Here is a 26303-nt window from a genome sequence, read left to right as displayed (position 1 = left end):
ACCATTAAAAAAACACTGACTGCTTTAATTCTGTTGTCGTAATTTGAAGACTGCAAGAAAGATATGAACTGAGGTTATTAGAAGCTCATTGTGAAGTTTGAAAAGCAGTAAGGCCTTGTACGAGGCAAACCACCATACTCATCCAGAGGGAAACAGCCAGGTGCACACAAATAGCTCTCAATACTTTATTTAAAAATCATAAATCAGGTCAATCTAATTTGACGAATGGATCATATGGATCACAATCAATTTTAGAAACTCACTGTTAGCCCATTAATCTGACAATCCATCCATCTACCCTCAGCCAACTTATATTTATTACTTTATGGTAGTGCTCCTTCATGATGTCACTCCACAAACCGGTCAAACTCCATGGAAACTCGCGGTGCATGACAGTCACAACAACGACGCGGATTTTTACGCAGCTGCTTAGCGCAAGTCTGGCAACGTTCAAAAGAGTCGTAGGAAGTGTCATTGTGCGATATAATGATTTACCATCGGAGAGGGTCGATCACGGGGTCTGACCTTAACAGCCCCAGAGCTTGGTTTGTCCAGGCCAGTGATCTTGTTTAACACAGCTGGCAACAAATCAGATTTCCTTTCCATAATAGGGCGCATAATGAGCCCTCCACGCGGTAATAAAAAGTCCTGGACGATAACTTGTCTGTGGACATTAATCTGAAATCCTCTGGTGGGTTTAAAAGGCTGGGAGCATCCGTCCAGACTGAGCACCTGCATGTGTAAAGATATCACTGTTGGCCGCTGGTGAAAAGATGATGAAGTAGACAAGGGAGTAGGGCTAAGGTTTCCCTAAGAATATTTTGTCCTTTGCCCAGATGTCATTACAGTGTGCGTCGGAGCTGAGCGGGAGAAACAAAGTGTCCTACTCGAAAAGGAGAGACTCGACAGATCATTATGTTAGGATTAGATTAACTGTGATATGACAATGGGCTAGAAGGCATCTGCTGTGTAAACAGAGGCAATGACGCGGGCGCTTGTGTTATGGTTATAGCACTCTACAGCGCGGCACAGGAATAGCGCTGTAATCAAATGGAAACTGCATGGTAACTAAGCGTACACTTCGTCGTAATTACTCATGGAAACAGGACATACACCCTTTCCTAGTGTAAAAAAAAAATAAAATAAAGAGAAAATGCTTTATTTTCTTGCTAATAATATGAAAACAGGGCTGCAAAATTGATTATTCCCTGGTTACTATGCTTTTTCTACATCATTGTGTTCAGTCTATTGTCATGTTATTACTGTGGTGTGAAGTAAAGCGAGACCGCCATGTTCCCCAAATTCATCACTCATAAAGTAATAAAGTGTGCAGAAATGTAGGTGTAAGTTGTACTGAAGTTGGATCCATTATTTACACATTCGTAGCCATTTCACATTTCGTCCTTTTTAGCTCTGGTTTCGGCCTGTGTGTTGTCCCGGATCCTTCCTGTTTTGTTGTTTGTTTAATCCACTGGTAATCCCTCTAATGTAAAACCACTTTCCAAATGGCAAAGGTCCCATACAATCAACCTTAAAAGGAACAGGCCACAGTTTTTACATACCGAGATATGTTCTTACCTGAGCTTAGACGAGTTGATATGCACCTGTCTGGTCTTTGTGCGTACCCTCAGTCACGCAAAACGACCAAAGATATTGTTAGCATTTGGCCTCTCCCTGTATATTCCTATAGCTCCAAACGAGGGTGACGTTGGAAGCGACCACGCTCTTCCACGGGCACAAAGACCAGACAGGTACGTATCAACTCGTCTAAGCTCAGGTAAGAACACATCACAGTATGGAAGAACTGTGTGCCCTCAGTCACGCAAAAAGGCCAAAGATGTTGTTAGCATTTCGCCTCTCCCATTACATTCCTATAGCTCCAAACGGGGTGAAGTTAGAAGCGACCACACTCTTCCACGGGCACAACGATCAGACAGGTACGTATCAACTCGTCTAAGCTCAGGTAAGAACATATCTCAGAATGGAAACACGGTGGCCTGTTCCTCTCACAAGATTTCACACTTGATTATTTCAGACCTTAACACACTGAACAGTTGGTGGTACTAACAGACAGGAAATACACCACAAATGCAACATAACAAAGATTACCCTCATTATCCATAAAATGCTGCTTGAGATCTGTGTCGATTTCAACTGAGAAAGTGCTCAGCTCCAACCCTGTTACATATTTCATGCTGCAGCGCTCAAGAGCCACTTGATTTCTCTATAACAAGAGCCTTTTTATCTCAGTAAGACAAAAAGCAGACATCCCAGAGAAAAGCCCCAAGGGTCCCATCATCCTAACTTTGTTTGTGCCTACCCTGTTGAAGGCTACTGCATGTTTTAAACAAATTACCACATTTACCCATTTCGTCACAACTGCTCTAAGACACACCATTGCTATTTAATATAAGTCAAAACCAAGAACAGAGAAAGATAATGTAGATAAACTGAAGTGGAGGTGTTCGAAGCAAGGCTAAATTACCCAGATAAAAAACGTGAAACTCGGCTCCGTTACCTCAAAAACGCCCAATAAACTTCACAAACTGGATGTTTTGCTTGCCTCTTTTATGTCACACGAGGACAATAGCTGTCAGATAATGCTGTCCGGATTAGGGGCATGTACCCCAATGGCACTGATCTGCAGCGATGGCTATCTTCTTGGCTCTGCGGCTAGTTAGCATGAAGCTAGCCACTTAGCCAAAGAAGCTTCTTGTTTTTTTGCTTTAATAGCTCTTTTGGCGCTGGGAAAACACATCTATAGATATGTTCATTGTGTTGATTTATGCCCGTGATTAAAAAATTGCTACTTCATTCTTGGCTGGGAGTTTAGACATTGCTGGTTTTACAGAGGTACATTACAAAGTTGGGTAGCTATTATCAAAATGCTGACAGCTAGCCGGCTTGCTAACAACTACCACGACCAAATTTGCGTTACTACCCTTTCTGTACCGGGCGTGTTGCTGCTCAAAAACGTGATATAATGACAATAATTTGACATTGTAAGTGACAAATAAATGCACGTGCCCAAGAAGCAACCATCGTTGTTTATGAACCAGTTAAAACAATGCTATAACACAGACGTTTCTCAAAGTTATGCTTAAAATCCGTTATTTAACACACATACTGACCTCAGATCTGTTATTTCCTTTGTGTTCCATCTTCTTTTGGCTTGCATAATGTAAACATATATTTTACAAACTAATACAGGCAAAATTGGTGATCAAATAGAGTAGTTATGGCAGATGTAAACACGAGAGATTGGCGATAAACTGAAATATGCTGCTATTTGTCCTTCGCAGTTGCCGTAGGGACAGCCGCACGCATGCGCAGAACGTGTTTTGGAACAAATCGGGCAGCGGTAGAGCTTGGCCTTCGGGAAGCTAAAACTAGCTAGTTTGGGTTCAATACACAGAATATATTTACTGCTACCACATCTACAGTATGTAATGAGTGTTTTAGCTTACCAGACGTGCAGGTCCGTCTTCACATTAAATGCCCTGATATTCCCAAAGGTTATCGGTGAAATGTCCATTCGCACAGGCCCCGGTCAGAGCTGCGGTTCCCTGACCATGGCTGAGAACAGCAGCTATACAGGCGACAGGCGCGCCACCCCGGACGCAGTCGCTGAGTAATGAAACTCTCATCACAGTTTGGAGAAATAAATCCTGGAATCACACGTTTAAGCTTCAAAAAGAAAGAAGGAAAATGTGCAGAATAAAAATTAAACTTCTTCTGCTCAGATTTTCCCACCTTAACGGATGGTGATATTATGGCATAAAATAATCAGCAGCATCATTCAATAATTTTTTTTTTTAAAAGTTGCCTAAAACAGGATTGGGCAACCGATCCCAAAATCTGGGACGTCGCGGGGGGCCCAATATTAATACATTACTCTATTCTGAGGTATTTGTTATTGTTTTACAGGTAAAATGACATAAAGAGCAAATAAAACATCATTGTGGCTAAATACTGGTTTAAAGTAGTATAATTAGCAAAGAAATTTACACTTCCTTTAAGCAAGTATTTTTTTTCAATGTGTTTGTTTTGTAAAGCTTTTGGAGCCCCCTGCAATGCTTCTGAGTCCCCCCATGGGACCCTGGACCCCACTTTGGGAACCACTGTGATGGGGATAAGCATAAACAAACAAAATGACACTTTAAGCAAACCTTGAATACATTTCTATATATAAGGTTAAATTGGGTTCAGGACTAAAGGAATTTCTGAACAGAGTAATGTAATTATTTTAACGAGACCATATTTATTTATTTATTTATTTTTGAGCAGCTTCAACAAGTTAGACAACGAATATACTATTGACAGTGTTTGTGTGAAAACATTTTAAAATGTAGGCTTTTGATAAAGAACATCTGGAGGAGGTGTGCGTGGATCGGTAAGTCTGGGCGTCCCTGCTGAGACTGCTGCCTCCGCGACCCGGCCCCGGATAAAGCAGAAGAAAATGGATGGACTAAGAAGATGAAGAGTTCTCATACTTTTTCTTTTTTTTTGGATACATTTCTTTAAAACACTTGGAGCATTTTGAGTGTATTTACTCATCACAGCCTCATTATTAAGTATTTTGTGGTCTCTGACATAAAGAAACATAACCTTATTGGCAATAGTTTCACATTTTAATACCTCTTGAGCTTCTCGTAAAATTAAGCAGTTTTGCTCATAATAATTAGACCAAATGTGATGTTGCCTGATCAGCACGGCTTTAGACATGACTATGATCATTATGATACTGACTATAGTTTCTGGTGATTCCTTTATGATTCCTTCCTTTAGTGTAAAGGTTTTGGGAACTGCTAAGGCCCACGGCTACAGGTCGGGAAACCCAGTCTTTACCATCTGTTCATACACTGAGAGCCCACAGGTCCCAAATTACCCCATTACTGCAGTTTGTTGCATTTCAGGATTAGGATGCTTTTCGGAAAGGTCAGATTCCTCCACCATGTGGTGTTTTTATGAAGACATCAAGCCAAAGCTGAAGAGATATTTACGAGCGACTTATTGTATCGTAAATACTCTTGGAGCAGTGGTGAAATAGAAATTGGCGTACTTCTCATAAAGAGAAAATGCAGCGAAACTTCAAAGCTAAGAGGTCTTAGAGGTCTTATGTTTTCTCAGAATGTTGCCAAAGAGAATCCTCTGCCTCAATATTTCTCTCTAACCTCTTCTTAACTTTGCTCCTTCAAAAATCTCCTTTATGGCCGGCTGTAACCTTCATCCATAAATGGATTATTCACTCTCTGTGTCCAAACTCAGTACGGACATCGATCCAACGCATTACACAACCTGTCCCTTATCCCTTATCATTTCCACAGAGTCTAGAACTTAGTCTCATTGACAATCTTTGGGATGTGCTGGAGAAGGCTTTGTGTAGTGGTCACACTGTCCCATCATCAATACAAGATCTTAGTTAAATATTAATGCAACACTGGATCACTCATGACATTGCTTTAAGCTTATTGAAACAATGCCACCGCGAATGTGCTGTAATCAAAGCTATTCGCTGTCCAACAAAATGCAGTATTAGAGCGTGTGACCTTTAGTTTTTCTATTGAATTTTCTTTTGGACAGCCAGTGCTCCACGTTGAGCTCTTCCTCTTGTCTCTGTGCCACTCTCATTAGACCCAATCACCACAACGCTCCGCGAAAATATGCCGTTTTTGTTATATTAAGGAAGGACGATTACTGCTTCATCAACCGTGGAAATTCTTGTGTGAAAGCATTTTTGCCAAGTTCAATATTCCAAATCACCTCTTCCATCTGTGTTTTGTTCTCCTCGGCGACCCGTGGCATGAGAGAGGGCCATTCGAATGAGAGAGGGACGTTTGGGCGGTAATTGAATGAAAACAGAAAGTGAGAAGAAAGGAGCAAAGGCAAATACATCCCTTTAAACTGCTGCAAATTCACAACATATGGAAGTCTGACATCGGAGGGAGAGTTTTCCCCATTTGTGTCACTATTATACGCTGACGCCATACGATAGGATTTAACAGATTCTCACAGGGACTTTTATGGTATAGAAACAACATTCACACATTTTGATATGTCAAATTCAATGCAAATTCACAATGGGACAATTAACAAGAGCGTATCAAAAACAGGCAAACCATGAGCAGACTTCTTCTGCCTTGAACATGCGTAGTGTCCGTAATATTGTATGCGCATACTGTGATTGGAACCATACTCATCTGTGTGCAAATATTTAGACGCTTGGGACGTCGCTGACCCAAATGCTTCTGCCTGTTCCTTTTATGGTTGTAATTTACTCCGTTGAAACCGTAGCTTTGCGTTGAAGTGAAAACCAAAATAAAAAAAAGAATCATTCATTGATCCTCTGGGTGGTCCCGAAAACCCCTCACAGATATGTCTACGGTTTAATACATGGCGTGACGTTGAGGGGGGTAGTTATCATGTCTGCTCGGTCGTAGCTTGAAGCATTTAACCGCTAGCAGCAGCACATGGTTTGTTCTGACACCTTTCTTCCGTTAAAAAGGAGATCAAAGGAAATTATGTTGGCTCCTGGGAAGTTTCCTGCCGTCCACCGTAGCCTGCCCTCATGAAACAGGCCCATGTCCTCGGTTCACTTTGATACATATCATCGTGGCAGAGACGTGTGTTCCATTTATGATGTTTTTCTGTCAATGTGCAGGGGTTGACCCGAGCCAACGACTGGCCTATGCTGGAACAGGTTTACGATGTCTGACCCCGTGAAATTTCATTACGATCAAAAGGTTGAGGAAAATGGAAAAAGAAAACAAAGTTGACACCTTTCCGGCACAAGGTCAGCTCGATGTGCTTCACGAAAGTCCAGGCACACAAAGATAATGTCAAGAACCTTTTATCTGAGAAGAAGAAGAAGAGCTTCATTGTCATTATACCAACATTGCGTAGATCAGACATTGTGTAGGTCCTGAGTGGGCCGGCCTGACCAGCATGTTTCTGGAGGTTGGGGAAACCTTCGCAGAAAAGTGAATATCAAGCATTGGCTTAAATGACTTGAATTGAGGAAATGTATCTTGTTTTGAGCGGTTTTCACTCATTTAGACACTTTTTCTGATCGGACGAAGTTTACTTTGCTTGTTTGAGGACATTTCAGACCAGTTCTAGGGTAAATCTCGCTTGAAATAAGAAAGTAAAATTGCCAATGAGATAAGACCAATTTTCTTACCCCATTGGCAAAGAAAATGACCTGAAATAAGGACGAAATCTATTGAAACGAGTCAGAAACATCTCAGAACAAGTGAAATAATCTAAGACAAATGCCCAACAACTTCTTAACAGCTAAAATTTGGATTATTGTGCTCAAATTGAGATGTTTATCCTGATCTAGTTAATTACTTTTTGCAGTGTGGGGAGAACATGTAAAATCCAAGTTCCAAGATAAAAGACTGGGGTCCTTCCCACCATCAACACGCTTGTGTGGCTTAGCTTAGAGTCCAGATACCTTCTTGTTTGTCCGTTTTTTGTTTCCTGTATCGCCTCTTGTGACGCCTCCACTGTGCTGCAGGTGTGGGAGGCTCTTAGGCTGCGTCCGAAACGATCAAATTATTGCCTCTATGTCCTAATCCTAGTTTCTAATCCTTAATCTTTCTTGGGGTCAACTGTTAGATCTCTATGCAGTTGGGGAACTAGAGCTTCAGCAGCATATTCCCAATTCGACCATCCTTACCCAGGGCGGAAAACACAGGGGAAGTGACATCACGAACAGCTGTTTCTTTAGATCTTCTTCTTTAAGGTTATTGGCGGACTGCAGGCCAAACAAAAGCCGCCACCTGCTGTATTAAGTATCCAATGAAAAATCCAAATGATCCATCATTTCCCTTTAGTGTTATTTATCTCAACAGCTGTCTCATAAAGATTCACCCATATTGTACTACGAAATATACTGCAGCCACTGACTTTAAAGGGTCTTACTCACTACTGCCACCTCAGGTCACATGTGTATCTGCAGCTTCTATATTACGCTCGAGCATGACGGCAATTAGGACCCGAAGTAAAACTTTTTGAGTGACAGTGCAGGATTTTAGAGGCAGTTGTGGTGAACAGGTCTGGGCTCATTTTACACATTCGGACATTACTGGAACATGTAGGGGGAGGAAAATACTTCATTTTAACATTTTTAAACTCTGTATAGTCCCTTTAATGACACAAAAATGAACCACAATAATGGTATGAAGCCACACAGAAAACAGACGATGATAAAAAGTGACATGTGACTGCGCTGTTGTAACTGTAATACATATGTATATACATAAGACTGTAAATATATGTATGTAGACATACCACAACAATGTGAAGTGTAAAGTGTGAAGTAACAAAAGGGGCAGATATTATAAGACTTGTTCTTCTCCTCTGCTCCGTTTCATTCATACTGTGTTGGCTTGGCGGTTTTATTGTGATTGTGAACATCACTTTTGAATGAAATAAATAAATAAAATGAAAATGAAATGAAATGAAACTGTGTTGCGCATGAACAACTCGAGAGTGGGGGATTGGCGGCGCGGTGGCTTATGGGATGGCACATGCTGTAGCTCCTAATCACCGGTTAGTTAGCACCAGAGGTCCCTATGCTAAAGTGGCTATGATAGTTAACATACAGGCTCCTTTTCCTAACTCCTTCCCAACAGACAAGCCCAATTCGGAGGCTACTTATCATGGCGGACACACATCCGGTTTGGTGTTAGACCTCTTACCAATTTATTGCTTTCGGATGGGGCATTGGTGTCTCTTCAGTGTCTCCGTAGATTTGTAGGTCTCACATGCTGCTCAAAGACCTTTAGATCATCAGCTGTTTGTACTTTTTAAAAAGCTGTTTCTGTCATGTAAAAAAATTGCTTGGCCTTACAAAAACACGACAAAGATGCACAAAAGCATCTTGAGAAACAACATGGAACACAGAAAAAGGCAAAAACGCTGCTGTGCCGAGTGACAGGGAAGCTGCTTGTTTACGCGCCGCCATTATTTTTGACACAACCTCCCCCCACCACCACCAGTGTCCCTCTAGAAGCATCTTCCACCATTATCAAAATTGATGCAACATTACCAAAGACGATAGCAATGAAGGGCATATCATAAAAAATGTTCCTCAAATTTATGGGATTGAAAGAAGGGCCATAATAAAAGACATGGGTAATGGTGTGCAAAAGCAGGGGGGGAGTTTTGAAGAACGAGCCAACGAGATAAAAACTTTTTTTTTTTTTGAGCCACATAAAACTCACGTGTGTTCAAATATGGATGTGGACGGGGGAGGGAAACAGACTGGGTCAAAAGCTCAACCAAATGAGTGATAAAAAACAGAAAATACTAGAAGATGCGAGGATTCATTGCAGAAATACATGTATCAGTATGATTTTACACACAAAGATATCGCAGGTTTGAAATTATGAAAACATATTAAACATTCCCAGCCTGCCTTCAAAAATATCCAGGCAGCTTATTCACGTTTTATACCTAAAAACGATGTATTTGCATGGGCAACATTCATGTAATATTCAAAGGCGTACGAACTTCATGAACACAAAGGAGGAATTTGCTCTTTATTTAACCAGGAAAGACCCAGATTCAGAATTCATTATCGTAAATGTTTTTAGGGACTGTGAGGCTCTGGAGAAGGAGACTGAATGTGCGGGATTACTCAAACATGCACCAACGAGCCAAAACTCCAGGTTTGATTTTTATGAGGGAACAATGTAATAAACATCTCATTTCTCAAGTCAGTTTAGCCCGAACACACACCTGTAAAAGTGGCTGTTTGTGTTTTCTTCACACCAACAATAAATGAATGGATACGTTTAAACCCGTTCTCAGACAGACTCACAGGACGTCACAGCGTTGTAGACTAAATGCTGAATTTCCGCCTTGGTTTAGGGTTAATAGGTCTGTAATGGCTGGACCTATAACCACATGAAACAAACATTGTCGCAAGGTTTAATGTATTGTGTCTCAGTGCATATGAAGCAATGTCATATTACTGTCTATTAGATTACTATTACTTAAAGGCGTTCAAAAGTGGAAACAATACATTATATAGGGCCTTTCTACCTGCTTTAGGCACTCAAAGCACTTTACATCAAGGAGCGACTCACCCATTCACACTCATTCATACACCAGTGAACGTAGACACTGGAGGTAGGGGAGGTGAAGTGTCTTGCCTAAGGACACAATGACCGTGTGCACCTGCGGGATTCGGTTTGTGAATCTAGTTACTGCAAAAACTGATCTGGAGCAAAATCTTTCTTAGAATTGACTCTGTGCATAACTTCAAATCATAACAACAAGTGACTTCCTGTTTCGATCCAGCACGCCAAAATAAAAGCACACAGCTCGTCTCGTTGATTAGTTCAGCAAGTATATAATTAAATACACATATTTTAAGTGTTTTGTCTGTTAATAGTTTGGCAGAAAGAAAGTTGAACTAATGAATAAGATGGTGCTTTTATTTTGGTGTGCTGGATCGAAACAGGAAGTCACCTCTTGGGCGTTGTTGTTCTGTTGGATGCATGAGCCAACCTGACCAGCATGTTTTTGGAGTTCGGAGAAACCAGAGCACCTGGAGGAAACCTGGCTGCCTTTTATAATTTCTTCTCTGAAACGGTGCACCGCCTCCTGGGTTTGTCCCTGTGTCAGAGCGTGGTGTCCCGCACTGGCCAGCTCCTCCACCTCCTCCTTCCTCTTCCTCCTGCGCAGCTCCCTCCACTCCGCCTCCTCTCGCTCCTTTTCATCTTCATCTTTGTCCTCCTTCTCTGATTCCCTCCTTCACCTGAGGATCACCTGCGAAACTCTTGTGGTGTCAGTTTTTCAACCTTGTTATCCTTGGTCTGTGGTGACTGGCAAAACTGACGCTCCACATAAAATAACAAAACAGGTCGACATAAAAGGACCTTAAACAGAATTTATCACAGAAATGAAAGATGTGCATATACAAATTCAAGCACTTCTGTAATAATTGGGATTGGCTTGATGAAACAAAGATTAAGTAAGGCAGCAGGGCAATAGTGGAGGTCGAAGACTGTGCCTTCCTGCTGCAGCCACACCTCCTGCAGACAACCTTTGCCCTTTATGGGTCCCCATCTTCAAAGCGCCATATTCAAAGTGCCCACTAGATGGAGGCAAGTAGTCCGCAACTCAAATATCTTCTTAAATTTACTAACAAGTCCTTTTCTGGCTCCTACATATCCGGCCCCTAAAGGTCGATGATCCTCAAAATGAACATTTATCATTTTTTTAGGTAAGGAGCCCATAACAAAACTAGAATTCATAATATAAAGAGTTGTTCCTCTTCCAAAAGAAGGCACATGTTTTTTTACCTTAACTGATCTCCCCAGTCCTTTTGAGTCAGGCCTTGTCTCCAGGATTCTTGCCAAAGGCCATAATGCTCGTATTGGGTCAGCAATTACCACTATATCGCCAACCTTAAAGTTCCACTTTACTTTGAACCACTTTTGCCTCTGCTGCATGGTTGTTAGGTGCTCATGGGTCCACCTTTTCCAGATCCACATCAGCCAAATACTGAATTTGTTTCCACCGGCGCCTGGTGTACGAGTCAGGTGTGTTAAATTTCCTTTCCAGCCCTTTTTCCAACAGTGTATTTTATACTTTGGAGATATTTAAGTTCAATAATTCCCTTAGTGCCATTGTCCGACTGTCTGTTTAACCTGCCCTCGTTTACACATGAATCTTCTGATGGCAAATATACAAGTCTGTGTAACGAGAACAGGCCATCTCGATGTGAACAGCTCGACACGAGAGACATGTGAATAGCACGCCATATCGTTTGACCAGACTTCTACCTCTTTTGGTTTCTATTGGCCCAAAATAATCCTCTCCTGTTTTGCCTCTTAGAAAAGAAAGTCTTTCCTCTCAAGTGACACATTTAGAAGTAATGTTTCGTGCAGTTGTAGAGTTTATTTTCCAATACTTTTTACGCTGCTGAGAAAGGATGTCATTTCTGCCACAGTGGCCACACTTTTCATGTCCTTTTTTCACTGGAAGCTTAGCGTGTGACAACCTCCCTCCGACTCTTAGTCCATCTCCCAGAATAGGATCCAGCTTTGAAATGTTGCTCCTTTTGTGAACAATAAGTGAGTCAGTACTTAACCTTTCGATTTCAGTTGAGAAGGCTTGTTTTTGACAATAGGATACAAAAGCCTTTTCTGCTTTGCCCAGTTCCTGTGTAGATAAGCATTGACTTTTGGTTGCTTAAAGTTGAGAGGATAGCTTACGCTGGATTGCTCGGGGGGCAGTGACACGTGGAGTAGTTTACTTCTTACCAACAGCCTTTAACAACTTGGTCCAATGTGAGAAAAAGTAGTTTGTGAGTCCTGCACATTGACAGCGTGAACAGCAGTGCAAAACTTGATCTCTGGGTCATCCTGTGTCAGACACTGGTTTACTGTTTGACTTGGCCACCTATGTTTTGGATCCCACAAAAATGTTGGCCCCTGAAGCCACCTCTCATTTTCACTGAATTTGAATACGCTTTGTCCCCTGGAGGTTCTCATCAGAAGGATTTTGTTTTCCATCAATATAATGCCTTTGGTCAACATTAGTATTGTCTCCGATCATGGAAATCCTGTTGGCAACACATGTTCGAAATCTTGTCGTTTCATCACACAATGTACTTTAGAACAGCCTGACTATCTGTCCAAAACACTGACGTCTCCAGTGGTTCCAACAACTCTGACCTTAACATTTTGCCAACTTTAACACCAAGTACAGCTGCAGAATCAGATAGTTGAAAAAGTATCCGTACCCATTTAAGTGCCACGCTATGGTCCACAAACTAAAATTGAAATTTTAAATGAAAGACACACACTGAGTGACACACAATCGTGAAGTGAAATGAAATCTATACATGATTTTGAACTTTTTTTAATGAATAAAATCTGAAAAGTGTGATGTGCAAAAGTATCCATACCCCTTTCCTTTTAGTGCAACCAATTGCCTTGAGAAGTTGCATTGATGATTTCTGAATGAGTCTACCTGTGTGTAATCTAATGTCAGTTCAAATACATGTGCTCTGTGATGGTCTCAGAGGTCTGTTCAGAGACTATTAGGGAGCAGAAGCATCATGAAGTCCAAAAACACACCAGACAGGTCCGGGATATATTTATTGAGAAGCATAAAGCTGGGTTTGGTTATAAAAAAGATTTCCAAAGCTTTGAACATCTCTCAAAGTACAGTTAAATACACCATCCAGGAATGGAAAGAGTCTGGCATCACTGCAAACCTGCCAAGACCCGGCCGTCCTCCTAAACTTACTGACCGAACAAGGACAGCACTGACCGGAGCTGTTACCAAGAAGCCTCTGATGACCCTGGATGAACTGCGGAGAGCTACAGCTCAGGTGGGGGAAACTGGCCACATGACAACTATTAGTCGTACACTGCACAAATCTGGCCTTTATGGAAGAAGTGATTTTTAAAGCAAAACCATATAGAAACAGCAAACGGGAGAACGGCTGAAGCTTCAACAAAAAGCTTGTTAAAGATGTTTTTTTCTCCACGTCGTATTAGCACATTTCAGCGCATTCAGCCCTGCCATAAATCATAATCTTAACTGCACAAGCACACAGCGATTTGGCCCGACTCTAATGTCTGACAGATGCCGTAGCTCCTGTTTGCAAACGTCACGTCAAAACACATCACAGTCAAAGCTCTATCAAAGAGAACATGCCTGATCGCTTACTCCAGCATTTCCTGTGCTCAAGCTAAATCTAAAAACATTTCAGATATAGTACTGTGCAAGTCAAGTTTCAGCCTTAGTTGTTTGTCGTCACGGTTACTGTGATATCCTTGTGAAGTCCTTCCAGTTTTGCTTTATTTTAAAGCCACGCCACCTTAAAGAAAGCCCACTATCTTCTGATCTCAGACGATGAGCAGACGAGGAGACTTTCTGTGGGAACATTAGGTGCTGTGAGCTCGGGTGAGTGGTGGTAAACTGGTAAATGGTCTCAACTTGTATAGTGCTTTTCTTCCTTCATTAGGTCCAAAGCACTTTACAGCAAGGAAGCACTCACCCATTCACTCTCTCATTCATGCACCAATGTACGCAGACACTGGAGGCCAGGTGGGTGAAGTGTCTTGCACAAGGACACAATGACAGTGGACACCTTCAGGAGCTGGGATTCAAATTCCCGATTTTCCGATCACGAGACGACCCGCTCTACCATCTGCGCCACCTTTGCCCTTAAAGGAATAGGCCACCGTTTTTACATACTGAGATATGTTCTTACCTTAGCTTTGACGAGTTCTTTAGGACCTGTCTGATCTTCACCCGTGCCTTCAGTCACGTAAACACAGCGCAGACGGCGTTAGCATTTAGCCTCTCCCTCTCTCCACTATAGCTCCAAAACTGGTCAAGATAGAAGCTACCAAGCTCTTCCACGTTTTCCCTATTTAAATATGGTTACGTGAAGTGTTCCACTACAAAGTATAATTACACAAAATTAAACAATGTGGATTTTCTAAGCGGATAAAAGGGGGGACTATATTGTAAGGCGTAATAATACCAGGAGTAGTTTGGCATCCGCACAGTAAAGTGAAGATTACTGCGATCAGAAAGCGAGGAATAAGATCCATCAACAGAGATGAGGGCGCCTTTACCCTGGCGCACACATGGGACGCACTTCTCCACTAACCACCACTCGGCGGAAGGCGTGGCCACACTGACAGGTTTATTGCTTATGTCAGTGTGGCCACGCCTGGGAATAACAACATCCCAATAAGAGACGCATCATGCACGTCGGGAGACGCCTCTGACGAAGACGGAAGTAGTTCCCTTGTCCGTCGAAACGCGTAAGGTAATTGAACAGCTTTTGTTTGTTTCAACCTAGTGTCTTTTAAAAAGAAACCAAAAAAGTTTGTTTTGGAGCTATAGAGGAGAGGGGGAGAGGCTAAATGCTAACGCCATCTGCGCTGTGTTTACGTGATTGAAGGCACGGGTGAAGATCAGACAGGTCCTAAAGAACTCGTCAAAGCTCAGGTAAGAACATATCTCAGTATGTAAAAACGGTGGCCTATTCCTTTAAATGCCTGAATATGAACTAGTTCAATGGAAATACTCATTTTAATCCATATTGTGTGTTGGCAACGAAAGGTTACTTTGAATAGAGTTTTATGGAGGTGTGTGTAAAGCGTTTGGCAAACTGTTGTTTTGCCTCAGCTCTGTCTCTGTGGCCCCCCGCCCTGAAGGAAATGAAACACACTCGACACTACACCAACAATATTTGTAGAATAAAATTGATTTATTCAGGTGGAACAGTCATATAGTTGGTGCCCCATCCTCCCACAACCTCAGTTTCTCTGCTCCGCCCCAAGATCCAAGATTCAAGGGGGAAGAGGGGTGGGAGGGAGGACAGGGAGTTCAGCTTCCCGATGGCCTTGTGTATGAAACTGTTCTTCAGTCGACTGGAACTGGCCCGTAGATTCCGCAGTCTCCGCCCTGAAGGCATTACCTTGAAGAGACTGTGTGATGGTGCGAAGGGTCCCTGGTGATTCTGGCGGCTTTGTGGGTGAGACAGGTAGAGTGCATGTCCTTAATAGAGGAGAGAGGGGCACTACAGATCTTCTCCGCTGCTCTCACAATACGCTGGAGGCTCCTTCAGCAGGAGGCAGTGCTGGTGCTGTGCCACTCAGTGATGGAGCTGGTCAGGATGCTCTCTATAGTCCCTCTGTAGAAGAACCACACAGTGATGGAGCTGGCCAGGATGCTCTCTATAGTCCCTCTGTAGAAGAACCTCACAGTGATGGAGCTGGTCAGGACGCTCTCTATAGTCCCTTTGTAGAAGAACCACACAGTGATGGAGCTGGCCAGGATGCTCTCTATAGTCCCTCTGTAGAAGAACCACACAGTGATGGAGCTGGTCAGGACGCTCTCTATAGTCCCTCTGTAGAAGAACCACACAGTGACGGAGCTGGTCAGGATGCTCTCTATAGTCCCTTTGTAGAAGAACCTCACAGTGATGGAGCTGGTCAGGATGCTCTATAGTCCCTTTGTAGAAGAACCTCACAGTGATGGAGCTGGTCAGGATGCTCTCTATAGTCCCTCTGTAGAAGAACCTCACAGTGATGGAGCTGGTCAGGATGCTCTATAGTCCCTCTGTAGAAGAACCTCACAGTGATGGAGCTGGTCAGGATGCTCTCTATAGTCCCTCTGTTGAAGAACCACACAGCGACGGAGCTGGTCAGGATGCTCTCTATAGTCCCTCTGTAGAAGAACCACACAGTGATGGAGCTGGTCAGGATGCTCTCTATAGTCCCTCTGTAGAAGAACCACACAGTGACGGAGCTGGTCAGGATGCTCTCTATAGTCCCTCTGTAGAAGAACCACACAGTGATGGAGCTGGTCAGGATGTTCTATAGTCCCTCTGTAGAGGAACCACACAGTGATGGAGCTGGTCAGGATGCTCTATAGTCCCTCTGTAGAAGAACCACACAGTGATGGAGCTGGTCAGGATGCTCTATAGTCCTTCTGTAGAAGAACCTCACAGTGATGGAGCTGGTCAGGATGCTCTCTATAGTCCCTTTGTAGAAGAACCTCACAGTGATGGAGCTGGTCAGGATGCTCTCTATAGTCCCTTTGTAGAAGAACCACACAGTGATGGAGCTGGTCAGGATGCTCTCTATAGTCCCTTTGTAGAAGAACCTCACAGTGATGGAGCTGGTCAGGATGCTCTCTATAGTCCCTCTGTAGAAGAACCACACAGTGACGGAGCTGGTCAGGATGCTCTATAGTCCCTCTGTAGAAGAACCACACAGTGATGGAGCTGGTCAGGATGCTCTATAGTCCTTCTGTAGAAGAACCACACAGTGATGGAGCTGGTCAGGATGCTCTATAGTCCCTCTGTAGAAGAACCACACAGTGACGGAGCTGGTCAGGATGCTCTCTATAGTCCCTCTGTAGAAGAACCTCACAGTGATGGAGCTGGTCAGGATGCTCTCCATTGTATTTTTGAAGCTGCAAGTTATTTTTCCAAACACTCATTTAAACCAGCAGTATCTGCACTTTTTCAACTATGAAATCAAGTACTTTGACAACCTCTGATTCAGTCTTGGTTGAGTCCTCCTGCTTTAATCATGTAGGATCAGTCCTGGATTATGTCTGTCCTGACATTGGCAAATTAAAAGTGAGCTCTTTGTACAGTTTGTACTCACGGCACAAAAGGAAAACAATTCACAAACAAACAAATGAAGTTTAATGATTCATTGTTGTACTTGCGGATAGGTTTGTTCTAAGTCCAATCAGATGTTTTGGAGTGTTTGGAACAGGGTGATAATCCTGGTGTCACTCTAGTTTAGCAGATTAAATTTGAGAGGGGCCGATGCAACGTGTGCTGACAGAGTGATTTACGCAGGAATAGCATTGGGCGTAATGGCAACAAGCTGTGGATTCCTCTCTAATCTCAGAAGACGTGGGCTGTGTAGTGTTTGGCGCTTGTGCAACGACATATCATTGAGTTTTACCGGTGTCAGGGCAGTGCAGTACATGGCGCACAGAATTATGGTCATTCAAGTCTTTCGAGAAGGAAGAGGGAGGATCACTGTGAACATGAGGAACGATTTTGAATGGAAGGCAACAATTCTTAGATATTACGTGAGCAAAAGAGGGGGATTTGTAAATTTATATTAGAAGCAAGGTAATTTGACTTTACTGCACCCCGAGAGAGACAGTGTTGCCGAATTAAGTGGATTTCTTTCATTTAGGCAGAAAGAAATTAGCGGGTTGTGCTATATTTTGGATTTTATTGGGTGGGATTTTTAAGATGAAATAAACTATGTTATAAGAAAAAGACGTCAATGGTTTATCTCTTTATGTGAACACACAGCAGGTGAATCACTGCTGTGATGTAGTTCTAATCAGAAACATCCATCCATTTTCTTCCGCTTTATCGGAGGCCGGGTCATGGAGGCACAAGCCTGAGCAGAGAATTAACAATGGTGTTCGAGAGGATAGAGGAAGAATAGGCAGCAGTCTGGATGTCTTATACAGGAGAAGTTTATTTACTATCGGTTCGGGACCCGGAGACATGAACCCGAGAGATTGCGCTCGTCCTACCATTCAAGTCTGTCTATGCTTCCACAGAAAAGGGTGGTGCCTCACAGCGCAGGTTCGATTCCCACCTGGACGGGGCCTTTCTGTGTGGAGTTTGCATGTTCTCCCCCTGTCTGTGCAGGTTAGTGGTTGGTTATAAAAACATGTGCAATAGGTGAATCCTCCAGCCAGGTGTTTCTGTCCACCAGCCTGGCTCCACATCATGGAGATGGGTCCCTGCTCACTGCTCCTCCAGGTCGCCCCATGCGACACTGAGGATTTCTCTACAGAGATCAATAAATGAAAACTTAACTTAACTTAAAACCCTCTCAGAGCGTCAGACTGATACGCAAGCAAACATTCAGTGGCTGAGAGTGGGCGCCTGAGCACCACAGTCAAGGCTATGACAGAGATAGTACGACTTCACCATCAGCATGGCGTGAATGAACCCTCCTCCCTTTCATGCGAAGCGCTTCGGGTGTGACTTGTGTCATACGAAAAGCACTACACAAATAAGATTCTCTTCCCCTTCCCTTTACAGCTTGACCCACTGTTAAAAAAAGCGATTTAATGTTATTCTCTAACACCTCCAGCTGCTCTGGGGGGAAACGAGGCAACACCTCGTCCTTCCAGCTCCAGCGTGTCCTGGGTTTTCCACAAGGCCTCTTCCCAAAAGGACATGCCTGGAAGACCTCCTGACCAGGAGGCATCCAAAACAGATGCTCGAGTCACCTCAGCTGGCTCCTCTTGACGTGAAGCAGCTCTCCTCCGAGCTCCTCCTGCTTCTATACTTTTGCTTATGTAGAATTTCCATGTCATGTTTTCACTTTTCCTCTGGAATTTAAACTGTTGCCGTGTCAATGGGAAATTAGTCAAATTATGGACCTTTACCTCTATCTCACAGACCCTTCTCCACATCCCGATTGTTCGCTTGATGTTATTAGAAGCTCGTCTCTGCTGGAGTTCATAGCTTGAGACGTGAACAGGGCAGGCCGTCAATGTTAACACTGTGCTAATTCATCCTCTGACTTCTTGGTTCACGCTGGAGGAAAACACGGTATATTTTGACACACAACAGCGCACAATGTAGATCTATGGCACCAAATGAAGTCTACTCTACCACAAGAAAATAATCTGATTACCACAGCTTTAAGTGATCAATTGGAGTACTTCCTCCACCTCTGTCTGTTGATGGAAACAGGAAATCTAGTACGTTTTAAAGCTTTGGCTCTTGGTGAAAGGTTGACTCTCAAATGACTCTGTGCATCATCATTAAGAGCATGTTATGTATAATCACAGACATTACAGCATCATCAAAGGAGATTACAATTGAAAAAAAGAAGCAAGAAAACCACTTCAAACAGCTGACGTCACTGTTTTGGTTAAGCTCATGTTTTTTCCTCATTACACATTGAAGCTTGGAAACTAAATATTTTCGAAGTAAACTTACTCGTTTGGACATTCCTGCCTCAGAACAATCAATCTTCACCGACAAATGTAGCTACAACACTGAAACGGGATAGGCTCGTGGGACGTTCAAGGATCAAATGGGAGGCTGGGAAATCAGCTGGAGGGAAAGTGTTAGAGCTTTTGAAGAGTGTGTGATTCTGAATTTACAGTATTTGCTCTTCATTGTTCTGGATTATTTTTTCCTATAACATCCTCAAAAGCTTCCATGGACATATTCAGGAAATCTCTGTCAAAACTCTGTCAAACTGTAACTGGATTAAAACACACAAATCCTCACAGGTAATGGTAGATACACGTCGGATCAATCTAAAGAGCTGGACATTTTATAATTATAATTACAGTCATAGTAATAGTCTACCTGGATGTCCTTTAATTCCTGTTTTAATACAATAAAAAAAACACCTAAAAGAAAACGTTTGGCTTTAAAGCAGCACTAAGTAACTTGTCTACCTTAGTAAATCCTTTTCTTAGTCCCTCTGTGGGTAATACAAGTGTTAATGGGATGATTAGAGGGTCTTTCAGTCCTATGTAACCTAACAGGAGTGAAGGGCGGGCACAATTCAAGGCGGTGGCGGCGTCCACGAGAACTTCCTTAATAAGGTGAATATAATATCTGTGGTTTCTTTATCACTAACCTGCCTTAACTGAGCACGTTTTCTCCAGTTTGGCTTTACCCAAATCTAAAAACTACTGGACAGCAACAGTGTAATGTCCCATTTGAAAACTAAGGCCTACAAAACTGATCCTAACTTTTTTATCCCGTTGTCGGGTTTTTGTCACATATTTCAAGCGTTTTTGTTGTGTTTTTTTTCCCACTTTTTTTATTTTGCTATTGCTTTTCTGTCACATTTTTGTTGCGTTTTCATCCTTGTTATTTTGACACTTAATGCCAAACTGGAGAAAATGTCCTCGGTTCAGGCGGGGGTTAAAAGGTTGACATGTTATAAGATGATGTTTAGTGGCCACTGGATTTTTGGAGGCCCCAATGCACACTATTGGAATCACGAGGAAGAAGCTAACAGGCTAACGGGCAAAGCTGACTGCGTGCTAGCGCCACTTAAACAGTATTTACAGCCAAGTTTGACTGAAAAAAATGATCTCCATTGTGTAATTGGATGTACAATATCCCTCTCTCCCTTTTTCTTTTCTGTCAGCGTAGTATTTACTCTCACGGACAATTAATGAGTAAAAAAACACAACATGCTACGACACCTGTAATTAGCGTTTAGCTCAAAGGCGGCTTTATTCGCCAGCTTTTATCTAAAAGTAAAATCGCATCTGTACATTCATTAACGATTTCTAATGAGGCTTTGACCTTATCTAAATATAGTTGATGGGTTAACAACAGCTGAAAACATCTAGATCGTTCACAGTTAGCGATGTTTGATGGCTAACGCTAACGGCTAACGGACTCTGAAAAGTTCCCTTGCTAACTGTCCGAGTCATAGACAATAGCCTCTTTGTGCTGTATCTATAAAAACATCACAGGAAAAACATGGATAGCATTGTCAGTTTATTCCCATCGCTACAACAAATCCTAAATTCACTGAATTAATTACGGTGTATGAGTCAGATATCATATCGAGATGCCCAGAAAGCACAGCCGTCACGTTTTGTTTTGTGTCTGGTGGCTGTGTCCTTGATGTTTAATCTTTCGTACAGTTTCAGAGTGACTTTAAATGAGCCACAGCTGGTTTTGTTTCCTGCTGTGATGATCACAGGCACATTCCTCAGTGTGTAGGGTGAGTGAAAGGTGAGTCCCGGAAGCCTTAAATGTGGGAACAACACAGTAAAGGAGGATGTATGTGAGCTGGTGCTGGATTGAAATGGTTCCATATCAGAGCGATAAAGAGATGTCTGTTCAATCTTAGACAAATGTTCTTAAGGCAGGAGTCGGCAGGTGAAAACGATTCTTCATGCAGTTGTCAGATTTGAAATGTTTGTCTTGTTTTCTCCCTTGACCTCTCAACCCCCCGCCTAAACGGAGCCAATTGTCTCCAGGCATTACCCAAATAAAAACTTGAATGAAGTGTAACGGGTTGTCTCCCTTACTGCCACTTTAAGTTGGGTGTGATTTTCTTTTGTGGGTGTTTCTTTATTTGCAGTGGGCCAATTGCCATGTGTTAAGTTAAGTGGGCAGTTAGTAGGGGCGGGACCTTAATCATAAAAACACCTGTGCACCTTTTGTTCTCCCTCATTGTTTTGTTTGGTCTTGTCCACCAGGTCAGTAGCCTCACTCATGCTTGTTTATAAATTAAGATGTATTAGTTGAATGTTTTATTTAACATTGCCCTCATTGTTTTGTTTGGTCTTGTCCACCAGGGGTCCAGGCCAGTCTGAGGGCAAGTCGGCTGCTCCGCTGGGACGGCGTGTGGTTGCTGGGGTCATAGTACCTGACCAGCGCAGAGACCAGGAGCCATGTTGCGGAGTATGCCGACCGTTCAGCCTGGACCCCTGGAAAAGAGCCCTTCACTAAGCCCATCCAAGTTCCTTCCAACCATGTCCCTACCAAGCTCCTCCTACTCCTAAGGGCATCAGCTGAACAACATCTGCCTAACCTGCTCCTCGATTTTAAGTGATTTTATGAAATAAACGAACATAAAACTTTCTCCTGGTCTTGGTCTCCTTGTACCCTGGTGATCGACCCAGAGGGGGTGTTACAGAAGCGTCAAAATAGTGACAAGAACAAGATGAAAACGAAACAAAAGTGATGAAAAAGCGACAAAAACAACGATGAAAACGAGGATGAAAAGCGCCAAAAAAAAAAGCCACAAAAGAGGAACAAAAAAGTGACAAAAAATAGACGAAAATGAGAATGAAAGGGCAACAAAAACCAGGATGAAAATACAAGAAAGATTTTACGAAAGCGAAGCTGAAAACGCAACAAAACCATGTCAACAACACAGCAGCAAAGTGAGGAAAAAGATCCATTTAGATCAGTTTTGCGTTTACCTTTCAATTGAGGCACTGGGCTGTAGGCTACAAGAAACTTTTAGATTTGTCAGCATTACCGTGACCTGAAAAGTGACCTGAAAGTTGTGAAACAAGTTCATAAACTCCGCCCTGTAAAGAATTGGGATGTTAGAAATGTGTTGGAAAAGTTAGAATGTGTTTGGCCACAAAGAAACTGTCTAACCTTTGCTCCCTCTTTCACAACACAAAAAAAGGTTGTAAAGACTTTAACATCTTAGTTTAACCTGTTATCTGCTCAGGCTTAGAGATATCCAAATCTTAAAGCGTGTTGACAGGAGAGCTTATATGACAGTGATACCTCATTTGAAAGCCAAGACCTTCTAGTTTCTGAGTGAAGCACAACTTACATCACCTTTGCTGTTCCTAATCCTATACACTAACCCTAACTCCCTGATCAGGAAGGATTGCAAGTAACAGGTTAATGTTAAAGAAAAAATAGACATTTTATCTACTCGTGTCTTCGGATTTGTCCTCAAATCCCTGGAACATAGTGCACGAGGAATGCTTAGTAGCATCCATCTTTAAGAAAACAAATGGAAAATAATCTTTGAAATGTACATGTATTTAAAATGTAAAATGTTTCTATGTAGCTTCTGACTGTTTTGTTCGTGTGCTTGTTTTGTTTTATTATGTCAATGTTCATTTGACATGACCTTCTGAGCGCGAGACGACCCGCTCTACCACCTGCGCCACCATTCTTGGATTACACCGCTGTGTAATCGAAGAATGGTCATTTCCTTTGTGGAAGATACCAACTGTGAAAGTCTGTGGGAGTTCATTGGCCGATAGCGCAAACTTTGAAGTTGGTTTTCTCAAAATGAGGTTATTATTTATTTGACTCTTTTCTTGAGGGAGGCAGGAAAAAGACCCCCACTGTTTGTCATCTGTACTGGGTTATTTTCTGTGTTGTGTGCACATTTTTTCGTTGAAGACTCGTTTAAAAGAAGTTAAAGGGATATTTCAGGATTTTTGACATAGGGCCTCATTTCCTAGTTATCCAGAGTGTTGTTGATTTCTGTAGCTTTGTTTCTTAAATTCATGCAGTTCTTATAGTTGAAGAGCTTAGTGGCGCTAGGCTAGTGCATTCCTACGATATCAGCTAGCCTGCATTAAAAACAATCTGACCCGCTCCACAGTGCACCTGAGGCAAATCACTTATAAACACCAGACTAACCATATATATGTCTGTGTTAATAGAATCATTATAACTGTTTTGAATTCATATTTGAGCGGCATCAGCCTCGTGGTTGTATAAGCTACGCAGCGGCGGAGTGATCTGCAAGAAAACAGTCCCTCAAAATTCATGTGATACAAGGTCAGTTATATTCCAAAAATTACTCTATCGACACAGACATTTATATGATTAGTCTGGTGTTATAAGTGATTTGCCTCAGGCGCACTGTGGAGCGGGTCAGATTGTTTTTAATGGAGGCTAGCTGATACCATAGACATGCACTAGCACTAGCCTAGCGCCACTAAGCTCTTCAAATATAAGAACTGCATGCATTACAAAAGGGAACTCTACTCAGAAGCAAAACAGATGAGAAAACAGACATTTATTAGTTTAAGACTCAAAGTGGATAATGTCTGCGCCTCAGAGCTCAAAAAGCTAAAAAAAAAAAAGAAAGAATGTAAGACAAAAGATGTTTATTCTGGTTTACAAAGCTGTACATAAAGGCAGTCGTTGGCACTTAAGTCACATACATTCAAAATATAACAAACAAAGAGGGTCTCAACTCAGGGCACGAAACAAGATATTCTTTGATTTGAAGACAAAAGTTTAAACTATTCCAGATAGGAAAGGTCAATGTGAGGAAATCTGTCACATCCATCAATGCAGCAGGAGCAATCTGTTAGGACAGGAACCATCTCCAGATCTAAATCTAGGGTTTGTCAGTCCCGCACATCTCCTCTTGGGAAGACCTAGTATTGATGTGTGTCCAATTTCTGGTTGAACTACAGCTCCACGAGTTGAGAATCCCTCCGGTTTACAATCAAGCGTCAGGAAACATTTGCAGAACGGATGCGTGATGGAGCACTGCGGAGTCCGCTTTGACATCATTTTTACACGAAAGCCTTCTGACTTTAAAGATTGAGCACAGATGTTGCACACTCGCCTCAATTTCACACTTCATTCTTGTATTCAGATCTCCCACATTTCCCACCGGCCGGCCCAAACATCTCAAGAGTGAGGACTTTTTGTTCTGTTGACATGATGTAACAAGCAACATAAAAAGGTGAGATAATGGTGGGATTAGTCGTATCAATGTCTACAGGACATATTTTTGGTTGAAAGGTAAACGCCCTAAAACAGATTTTCAGCAACTGCTTTTGTTGAGTTGTCGTCCAATTGTGGAGATACAGAAGAAAGAAAGAAATATCCCTTTCAAACATTAACGTAGAAGAGTGTTTCACATTGTATAGATTGCAAAAAGTAATAAGTAAAATCTTAATGAAATTATAAAAGTATATTTGCCCTTGATTTGAGTTGAAATGTATCTTTGCACTTAAATTAAGAAAATAACATACATTTGATAATGAGTCTAATTTTACTTGAAATAATGTGTGAATAATTATGTCTTACATTTTTCCCACCGATTTGGATAATGTCCCGCTTTTTCAATAAAGTTAGATTTACACAGAGAGAATTACAACACCAGTGTTTCTGAGTTTTAAGACTCAAAGGCCTCAAATGTCACTGAAAAGCTTTAAAATTGCTTCAAGTCGGCATCAAAGGGATATTTTAGGATTTTTGACCTTATTTTCTAGTTATCAAATGTGTTGTTGATTTCTGGGAATATATTTTTTTATTTAATGCAGTCCTTATGGTGCGTTCCAGGCAACTGGTAGCTGGTATTTTTCCCACTTGAAAGTTACCATTTACGACTTCAGTGCGTTCCAGGTGATTGAAGTTATATGTAAACAAAACTGCTAATGCTACAACAGTTAGCTCATACGATGCTAACGTTATATGAACGTTTCTTCAAACCAGATCTAATTACAAACATGCGACATAACGTTATGTTGAAAGCAGTGACCAAAAGTAACGTTCACGTCACTGATGTAGTGGTTTTGTTACAGTTTTAACGTTAGCGGCGCTGCTCCACTGGGGGCGCCATTACTGTCTTCATCTCATATACGAACTCGTTGCAGTTTTCGGGTTTCCGAGTTTAATTACCAGTTCGAGCGGAGTTCTAAGGCATTTTTCCAAGTGGGAAGTGGTAAATTTACCAGTTACCAGTTGCCTGGAATGCACCATTATATTTAAAGAGTTTTGTGGTGCTAGGCTAGTGCTAGGCTAGTGCTAGGCTAGTGCATGTCTATGGTAACTAGTAGCCTGCATTAAAAACAGTCTGACCCAAGCACAGTGCACCTGAGGCAAATCACTCATAACACCAGACTACCGATATAAACGTCTGTGTCGACTGAATAATTCTTTAAATATAACCATTTTGCATTTAAAACAACTTATATTTGAGCAGCATCAGCTTCCTGGTTGTAATTTACGCAGCGGCGGAGTGATCTGCTCGGTTACCAGATCTACAGTAGTTTGTTCACCTTCGGCCGACATTACTACACGTTGAATTCACAAAGGAGCTTTATACAAATCAGATATGGCAACATTTGGAGGACGACCCGATGATTTTGAAGGAGTTACCATAGACATGCACTAGCCTAGCACTAGCCTAGCACCACTAAATTCTACAAATATAAGGACTGCATGAATTAAAATATATATATATCTTCAGAAATCAACAACACTTTGGATAACTAGGAGATGAGGCCCTATGTCAAAAATCCTGAAATATTCCTTTAAA

The 26303-nt window shown here is 42.1% G+C and overlaps 1 protein-coding gene across 2 annotated transcripts in view; it reads right to left on the bottom strand.

Annotated features, from left to right (window-relative positions):
• wwp1 (WW domain containing E3 ubiquitin protein ligase 1) overlaps positions 1 to 3618 on the bottom strand; it is a 44519-nt gene extending 40901 nt beyond the window's left edge. The window contains exon 1 of one of the 2 annotated variants that reach the window (XM_079576093.1): positions 3468 to 3618. The gene's annotated coding sequence lies outside the window, so the exon portion shown is untranslated. Of the gene's footprint in view, positions 1 to 3131; positions 3272 to 3467 lie in introns of those variants that run through there. The other variant, XM_079576094.1, reaches the window with a different exon arrangement.
• Between the last annotated feature and the right edge of the window lie 22685 nt (positions 3619 to 26303).

The sequence above is a fragment of the Gobius niger genome, assembly GCF_951799975.1.
Source record: "Gobius niger genome assembly, chromosome: 18".
Lineage (NCBI taxonomy): Eukaryota > Metazoa > Chordata > Actinopteri > Gobiiformes > Gobiidae > Gobius > Gobius niger.
Note: the sequence above shows the minus strand (reverse complement) of the source record. Positions and strands in the feature narration are given on the sequence as shown.